This window comes from Calliphora vicina, chromosome 3 (assembly GCF_958450345.1).
Source record: "Calliphora vicina chromosome 3, idCalVici1.1, whole genome shotgun sequence".
In the NCBI taxonomy this organism is placed as follows: domain Eukaryota; kingdom Metazoa; phylum Arthropoda; class Insecta; order Diptera; family Calliphoridae; genus Calliphora; species Calliphora vicina.
Genome location: NC_088782.1, coordinates 60,172,525 through 60,182,722, shown reverse-complemented (window position 1 = coordinate 60,182,722; position 10,198 = coordinate 60,172,525).

Sequence of the window (10,198 nt, the reverse complement as noted above, 5' to 3'; positions counted from 1 at the left end):
TTTTGACAAAAAGTACTTTTTAAGATTTTTTTTTGCAATAATTTTAAATCATTTCCTCCATTAAAATATAATTTTGTATATATATATATATTGTATTATAAAATATGGTACCAAAAAAAGTAATTTTGTAATTAAAGCACAATTTGGTACTTTTTGTGATAAATTATTAATTTAGAAATATTCAATTCTTGTGATTTTCCGAAATTTTAAACAATTTTATTAAAAAGTACTTTTATTAAAAAAGTACCTTTCAAAAGTACTTTTTCAATCAAATTCATTTTGTACATTTCATGATTAATTTTAAAACATTTTTAATTAAATTCATTTGATTTTTTGCACCATTTTCATAATGGTACTTAAAAAGTACTTTTGATACTTTCTATGATAAACTATTAATTTGGAAATATTTTAAATTAAATTCTTGCGAATTTTCTGAAATTTAACACAATTTTATCAATTTAATTTTGTACATTTCATGATAAATTATTAATTTCAAAACATTTTTAATTAAATTCTTTTGATTTTTTGCACCATTTTCACAATGGTACTTAAAAAGTACTTTTGGTACTTTATCTATAATAAACTATTAATTTCGAAATATTTTAAATTCAATTCTTGTGAATTTAACGAAATTTAACACAATTTTATCAAAAAGGTACTTTTATTAAATAAGTACCCAAAAGTACTTTTTTCAATTAAATTCATTTTGTACATTTCATGATAAATTATTAATATCAAAACATTTTTAATTAAATTCATTTGATTTGGTGCACCATTTTCACAATGGTACTTAAAAAGTACTTTTGGTATTTTCTATAATAAACTATTAATTTCGAAATATTTAAAATTCAATTCTTGTGAATTTTCCGAAATTTGAACAAAGTACTTTTATTAAAAAAGTACTTTTTAAATCAAATTCATTTTGTACATTTCATGATAAATTATAAATTTCAAAACATTTTTAATTAAATTCATTTAATTTTTAGTACCATTTTCACAATGCTTCTTTGGATTTCTGTTTCTATAATTTTATAAAAATAAAAGAATTATAAAAATTCTACCAAAAAAGTTGCTAATTTTGGTACTTTTTATGAAAAATTATTAATTTTGAACCAGTTTTAATTCATGTCTATTTTTTCTATATTTTCAAAAAAAATTTAACAAAATGTACTTTTTTAATTAAATTAAATTAAATTAAGGTAAAGTACCTTTAAAAAGAGTACTTTTTTTGTTTTATGTTTAAATAAATTCTAATCCTTTTACTGTTTTTATATATTTTTTGTATATGTTGTCATTTTAAAATTGGTACTAAAAAGTAGTTTTTGAATTATAACAAAATTTGGTACGTTTTTGAATAAACATTTATTTATTTAGCAATATGCAACAAAAATAAATTCTTTTAATTAAAGTCAAATTTGGTACTTTTAACAAAAAGTACTTTTTAAGTTTTTGTTTCAATTATTTATTAACAATGGTACTTATAACAAGTTTTATGATAAATTATTAATTTAAAAACCTGTTGAATTATATTCATTTGATTTTTATTTTTTTTTATGTAAATTTCAAAAAGTACTTTTTCAATTTAGTACTTTTATCAAAAAGTATTTTTTAGGTTTTTGTTTCAATAATTTAACAACATATCCTTTATTTTTATATTTACCATTAATTAAAAATACCATTTTAAACAATGGTACTTAAAAAGTACTTTTTAATTCAAACTTTTTTTGTATTTAAATGAATGCTGCTAAAAAAAACCAAAAAGTACTTTTTAAATCAGCTAAAATTTGGTATTTTTATTATTAATTTCGATACGTAAATTCTAGTGATCTTTTATAAATTTTTATTTATTTCATAAAAATGTTAGCAAAAAGTACTTTTTTAGTTAAAGTAAAATATGGTACTTTTAACAAAAAGTACTTTTTGAAGATTTTATTGAAATCAATTTTAAAGCACTTCTTTTATATTTTCCTATTTTATATATGTTAGTATTATAAAAAATAGGTACCAAAAAAGTACTTTTTAAATTAATGCAAATTTTAGTATTTTTTATGATAAATTATTTATTTCGAAAAATGTTTAATTTAATTCTTATGATTTTTGATAATTTATTATAAATTTAAAAAAAAAATTAACAAAAAAAGTACTATTTTAACTAAAGTAAAATTTGGTACTTTTATCAAAAGTATTATTTTCGGTTGTTGTTTCCATAATTTTTTTTTATTTTTTTCGAGATATAAAATTTTATCAAAAAAGTACTTTTTAATCAAAGTAAAATTTGGTACTTTTTACATTAAATTACTTTTTAATTGAAGCACACTTTGCTACTTTTTGTGATAAATTATTGATTTTGAAATATTTTTAATGAAATTCTTGCGATGTTTGTGAAGAATTTTCAAAACTTACGTTTTTCATTCAATAAAGTAAAGTTTGGTACTTTTTTCAGATTTTTATTTCAATAAAATTTTTCAAGCATTTTTTTGTATTGAAATATATTTTTTCGATATTTATTTTTGAAAAATATTTTAATTAAAGTCAAATTTGATTGTTTTGTTTGCACACGTAAGGTAAATAAAAAAGTATTTTATGAAAGTACTTAAAGAAAAACAGTACAATTTAAATTCCACAGAAGTAGTTTTTGTTTTTGTTATGAAAAACAATTTAAATAAATTTTTTTTATTATTTTGGTAAAATTTTTTACTACATTTTAAAATTTCTAGCACAAATACTGCATGCGTATACGCAACATTTAATTACAAAAAATCAATCATACGTCACCGTATTTAAAAAGGCATCTACATACAAACATCTAACTAACAACTACAAAATTTGTTTGTTTAAATCTTACATGTAAATCCATTACAATTTGTTGTTATAAACAATTGAAAACTTTAATATTTTAGAAAATAACAATTGGGTTTTTTGTTTGTTTACAAACTTTTATCACTTCTTCTTCACAGCTGCTGGTGCTGCTGCAAACACTGTTGACCTTTTAAACGGGTTGTCGTAACAAACAAAAAAAATTATATAAAAATCTTAAACTGAAAACAAAACAAACAATTAATTTTGTAACACTTTTCCAATGGTTTGCTTATATTTATTATTTATTTTGTTTATTATATAGTTTTTTAGCATCAAATTAATTTGTTTAGTTGTGTTTGAGTTTTATTTAGTTTAGTTTTGTTTTTATTAAAATTAAAATGTTTAGTTTGGGTTTTGTATTTTTTTGTTTATGTTATTACAAGAAATTTTTAAATAGTTTATTTTTTTCACAATATATTTTTCAAGTTCAAGAGCTTCAACAAACTACTGACGAACGACTGAAGCGTTTTGTCGTGGTTTATACAACTTAAATATATTGAAAAAGAATGAAAAACAAATCCAGCAAATAAAGGAAAAACAAACAAATGCAAACCTAAAAAACAAAACAAAAACAGTAGCAACAGCAATAATAACAACAACAGGAAAAACAATTCAGCACACTTACGTTACAAAGTATACTTGTTGTTGGTACTTTTTGTATGGTGGGAAAATGCATGTAAATAGGGAGCTTAATAAGTCATCCAATACCACCACCCACCCTCTGCAAAAAGTACTTTTGTTGGCAGTTTTTATGTCTTCCTCGTAAGCTTCCTCTGAACTAAACAATATATTTATGTAGGCTGCCAAGAGAACAGCATGTTGTTGTTGATGTTCTGGTATAAACGTGAGTTATTGTATAAAAAAAAAACACAACAATAACAGCCCAAGCAACAACATGTGGGAAAATACCCTAGAAATTATTTTGAAAAACTAGACAGAAGTCTACACACTTTTGCCATAATTAAAACATCAGCAGCAGTTAAGGTAGAAAAGGAAATTACACTTAAGGTACTCAAGTATCTAAAAAGTACTTTTGTATGACATTTGGTATGGCAACACATTTCACAGTACTAAAAAGTACTTATTTTTAATAATGTTAAAAATTAGCATTAATTTTTATGATAAACTATTAATTTTTAATTAAATACTTTTGAGTTTTTATAATTTTTTTTTATATTAAAAAAGTACTAAAATAGTACTTTTTAAATTAAAGCAAAATTTTGTACTTTTTATGATAAATTATTAATATTAAAACATTTTTAATTATTTTTTTTTATATTTTTTAAAATCGTACTATGAAAGTACTTTTTAAATAAAGTAAAATTTAGTACCTTTTCCAAAATGTATTTCATGAGATTATTAATTCAATTATTTTGAATTATCTATATAGTTTTTATATATTTCTTGTATATACATGTATTGCTATTTAAAAATGGTACCTAAAAAAGTACTATTTTAGTACCTTTACCAAAAAGTACTTTTTGAGATTTTTATTTCATCAATTTTAAATCATCTTTACTGTTTTTATGTTTATATTGTCATTTAAAAATGGTACGAAAAAAGTACTTTTTTAAAGCAGATTTTGATACTTTTTATGATAAATATTCAATTTCGAAACAATTCCATTATTTCGATTTTTTATAATTTTTTGCTAAACGGAAATTAACAGAATTTTAAATTTAAGAAAAAAGTACTTTTTGAATAAAAGCTAAATTTTTATTAATTTTATGACAAATTTAAAATTATTTTGAATTAAATTCGTTTGATTTTTATAATTTTTTGGAATATTTAAAAAAAGGTACCAAAAAAGTACTTTTTTAATTAAAGTCAAATTTGGTACTTTTACAAAAAAATATTTTTTTTAGCTCATATTTAGTATTTTCAAAGAGTTTCTTGTATTTTTTGAGATGTGTATGCAAATTTAAACAAGTAAGAAAGTATGGTCGGTCAAGCCCGACCATATAATACCCTACACTATGTAAAAGAGCAAAAACATTTTTCTTTTAAAATTTCAATAATTTATATTTTTGAGTGATTTTCGGAAGTGGGCCTTATATGGGGGCTATGGCCAATTATGGACCGATCACCATGAAATTAGGTCGTGTGATTTATGTCTATATGAAAGTTTACTATGTTGAATTTTGTGTGTTTACCAACATTTTTAAGCGATTTATGCACGTTAAAGTGATTTTCGAAAGCGGGTCTATATGGGAGCTATGACTAATTATGGACCCATCGTAACAAAATTTGGTGACATGAATTTTGTATATATAAAACTTATTTGGAGCGAAATTTGTGTAGATACATAGATAAATTAAACATTTATGACCGATAAAGTCCAATTTCGAGGGGACATTTGTATGGGGGCTAGGTGAAATAATGGACCGATTTCAGCCAGTTTCAATAGGCTTGGTCCTTGAGCCGAAAAAATAATATGTACCAAATTTCATCGAAATATCTTCAAAATTGCGACCTGTACTCTGCTCACAAGGTTTACATGGACAGCCAGCCAGCCGACCAGACTGACGGACGGACATCGTTTAATCGACTCAGAAAGTGATTCTAAGTCGATCGGTATACTTTAAGGTGTGTGTTAGACTAATATTTTTGGGCGTTACAAACATCTGCACAAACGCATTATACCCTCGCCACTATGGTGGTGTAGGGTATAAATATAGTACCTTTAACCAAAAGTACTTTTTGAGATATTTCATCAATTTTAAATCACCTTTGCTGTTTTTATGTATTTTCGGTATAAACATATTGTCATTTAAAAAATGGTACCAAAAAAGTACTTTTTTAAGTAAAGCTAAATTTAGTACTATTCACGATAAATTATTATTTTAGATTTGTAGTTGTGTTAATTGTTTTGATTTTTTATAATTTGTTGTCTAGTACTTTTTTAGTTAAATTAAAATATAGTACCTTTACCAAAAAGTACCTTTTGAGAGTTTTATTTCATCAATTATAAATTACCTTTACTGTTTTTATGCATTTTTTTGTATATTTTGTCATTTTAAAAATGGTACCAAAAAAGTACTTTTTTTAATTAAACCTGAATTTGGATAAATTATTAATTTAGAAAGATAATTTGTTTTTTAATTATAGTAAAATTTGGTACTTTTATATTTCAGTTTTATATTTCAATAATTCTAAACCATTTCTTATAAATTTTTATATTTTTTTAGATATGTATGTAATTTTAAAAAATGGTACCAAAAAAGTACTTTTTAATAAATGCTAAATTTGATTAATTTTAGGATAACTTGGAATAATTTTTTAAAATTTTGAATTAAATTCGTTTGATTTTGAATGGTACCAAAAAAGTACTTTTTCAATTAAAGTAAAATTTGAAACTTTTACCAAAAAAGTACTTTTTAAGATTTTTATTTCAATAACTTTAAACTGTTTTATGATTAATTTTATGATAACTTTGAATAATTTTGAAATAAATTCATATGATTTTGAAAAAAGTACTTTTTCAATTAAAATAAAATGGTACTTTTATTTTTTTGAGAGTTTCATTTCAATAATTTTAAACCAATTTTTGTATTTTCATATATTGTTGTATATGTATGCATTTAAAAAAGTATATTTGGTACTTTTTATGATTTCCCTAAAAAATTTAATTAATATATATTGATTGTTATGTACAAATTTTACTGAAAAGTACTTATTTAATGATAGTAAAATTGTATTTCAATTATTTCAAACCATTTCTTATGATTTTATATAATTTTGTATATTGAAAAAATGGTATCTAAAAAAGTACCTTGTTAATTTAATCAATCTATTTATGATGATGACTTCTTAATTTTGAAAAATTTCTAATTTAACTGTATTGATTTTTACAGTTAAAATTCTTTTTTATCAAAAAGTACTTTTTGGTAAAATTTGTCACATTTACTAAAAAGTACTTTTTGAGATTTCTATCAATAAATTTAAATCGCTATTACGGTTTTTTTTATTTTTTTTTATTTTTAATAATAGTGCTATAAAAAGTACTTTTTTAATTAAAGAATAATTTGGTACTTTTTAAATTGAAAATTGTTAAATTCGAAACATTTTCAAGGAATTACTTTTAAATTTTTTATAATGTATATATTTTCTATCATGGTACTTTTTTAATTAAAGTACTTGTCTAAAAAAATCCTTTTTTAATAAAGCGAAATTTGTTACCTTTTATGATATGTTATTAAATATGAAAAATGTTTAATTAAATTAATCGGATTTCTTTTTAATTAAAAGTAAAATTTGGTACTTTTACTTAAAAAGTACTTTTTGATATTTTTAATTTGATTTTAATCCATTTCGTGTATTTATACTTAAAAAAATGATACCAAAAAAGTACTTTTTTTCCGCTTCAGTATGCTGGATCAGGCTGCGATCAATTTTGCCTCTGATGTATAAACGACTTTGGTTCACGAATGAAGTATGTTCCTTAATGAGATGACATATTCTAACCTGGACCTATTCTGTCTATTTTCTTTTAGGTACTTTTTTATTTAGTACTGTACAGCTAGAAACAATTTTAATAGATATGTTAATATTATAAAAAAAATTATAAAAAGGTACTTTTTTTGTAGAAAGTACTTTGGTACTTTTTTAACAATAACCTATTAAAACACTCAGTAAGAATTTTAAATGCACAATTAACTAAAAAAGTACTTTTTTGTAATTTATGTAAATTTAAAAAAAAAATCCCAAGAGTTTTCAATCTAAATATTTTGTTACAATAATAAGGTGTTAAAAAAAAATCCCCTCACAAAAAAGTACCATCATACATTTTCCCTTTTCTTTACCACAACCTCTTTAGAAAATAAAAATCCAATGGTATGAGGTCGAATATTTTTGCCAGAAGAACAAGCACAACACAAGCAGGTTAAGGTTTTTTTTTTCTTTTTATTTATCAAAATACTACGACTATGAAAAACTACATAATACTTAGTTGTAGTATCTCTCTAGATTATTCTCGTTATATATTTTACTACGTCTCAAATTTTTTCCATTTATTGTTTTGTGCCACAAAACTAGGCTACAGAGCAGTAGTTATATTTTGTTTTCGTCTTCTATTAGTGGGCAGTTTTTCCATGTTTATTTGGGTTTTGTTGTTGTTGCTTTTTTTTGGTGTCATTTCTTTGCTTCTGCATGTAAAAGTGCATGCTCTGTAGCACTTTCCCGAACCATCATCGATTTTTTGTGCGTGTGTCTGAGCTTTTTCGACTATTTCTTGTACTATATATATTCTAGTACTTGCATGTGTATAGGTACTACTGCTACTATTACAACACTAACTACTACTACCATGACCATAAAATGAAAATGAATGTAACTGCATTTTGTGTCAATCAGTTGTCTGATACACAGTACTTTTAAGGAATGTAGACTATTTGTCAAAGATTTTTCTTTAAATTTAGAAATTAAGAAATTAATTCTTAGCTATCCAAAACATAGCTCACTTGGCTCCAATATAATAGCACTCTTTGTGGTGGAACCTAATCAAACCTGTGTTTTAAGTTAATAATAATTTCATTCCTTTAGTTTTCCACTTGCATTTATATGTTTCTTCCATTTCCCTATTAAACTGGTTTCCTTTCTGTCTTCCTCATTTTCTAGTTTACATCTTGCTCTACTCCCTGTTACTCGTGCGAGTACAAGGGCCTCTTCTGCTGTTTTGTTTTGTGACACAAAAAACCCTTTTTTCATTTCATTTTCTTGTCTAATGTATTTCTCATTTCCATCATTCTCCTTTTGCTGGCTGGTGTGTTTCTTTCGTTACGTTTTAATTGAATTGTTACAAGGCTGTAATTTTACAACGCAGTTGTAGTAAATTTCAGTGTTGTTTTTTTCATTTTCAGTTTCTGTTTTTGTTCTTTCTTACATCAACGAAATGTAGGTCGCTGCTGCAGCTGCTGTCGTTTACAGAAATTGTGCCAGGTTACATGCATGAAAGTTTGGAGATGTAATTTCGCTAAAAAGATTTTAAAGTTGAGGATTTTTACAGAGAGATACTTCTTTTGGTTTTAATCATAGGTCCTTATATATATGTAGGTATTTCAATATTAACTGGATTCGTAGTTGTTTATATAGTTCAATTTCAGCATCAGTTGAAGGTCTTTATATGGGTCAATTTCAGCTTCAATCGTAGGTCCTTATTTAGCTCAATTAGTGTCTTTCTTTAGCTCAATTTGAACTTCAATCGTATGCCCTGATTTAGCTTAATTAGGGTCTTTATTTAGCTTAATGTGTGCTTCAATCGTAGGTCCTGATTTAGCTCAATTAGGGTCTTTATTTGGCTCAATTTTAGCTTCAACCGTAGGTCTTTATTTAGCTCAATTATAGCTTCAATCGTAGGTCCTTGTGTAGTTCAATTTCAGCTTCAATCGAGGGTCCTTAGATAGTTCAATTTCAGCTTTAATTGCAGATCCTTATTTAGTTAAATTTGAGCCTTTATTTAGCTCAATTTTAGCTTCAATCGTAGGTTCTTATTTAACTCAATTAGGGTCTATATTTAGCTCAATTTTAGCTTGAATCGCAGGTCCTGATTTAGCTCAATTAGGGTCTTTATTTACCTCAATTTTAGCTTCAATCGTAGGTACTTATTTAGCTCGATATTAGCTTCAATCGTAGGTCCTTATGTAGTGCAATTTCAGCTTCAATCGAAGGTCCTTATTTAGCTCAATTAGGGTCTTTATTTATCTCAATTTTATCTTCAATCGTAGGTCCTTAGAAAGTTCAATTTCAGCTTTAATCGCAGATCCTTATTTAGCTCAATTAGGGTCTTTAGTTAGCTCAATTTTAGCTTCAATCGTCGGTCCTTATGTAGTTCAATTTCAGCTTCAATCGAAGGTCCTTATTTAGCTCAATTACGGTCTTTATTTAGCTCAATTTTATCTTCAATCGTAGGTCCTTAGAAAGTTCAATTTCAGCTTTAATCGCAGATCCTTATTTAGCTCAAATAGGGTCTTTAGTTAGCTCAATTTTAGCTTCAATCGTCGGTCCTATGTAGTTCAATTTCAGCTTCAATCGAAGGTCCTTATTTAGCTCAATTAGGGTCTTCATTTAGCTCAATTTTAGCTTCAATCGTAGGTCCTTAGATAGTTCAATTTCAGCTTTAATCGCAGATCCTTATTTAGCTCAATTAGGGTCTTTATTTAGCTCAATTTTAGCTTCAATCGTAGGTCCTTAGATAGTTCAATTTCAGCTTTAATCGCAGATCCTTATTTAGCTCAATTAGGGTCTTTATTTAGCTCAATTTTAGCTCCAATCGTAGGTCCTTATTTAACTCAATTAGGGTCTATATTTAGCTCAATTTTAGCTTCAATCGTAGGTACTTATT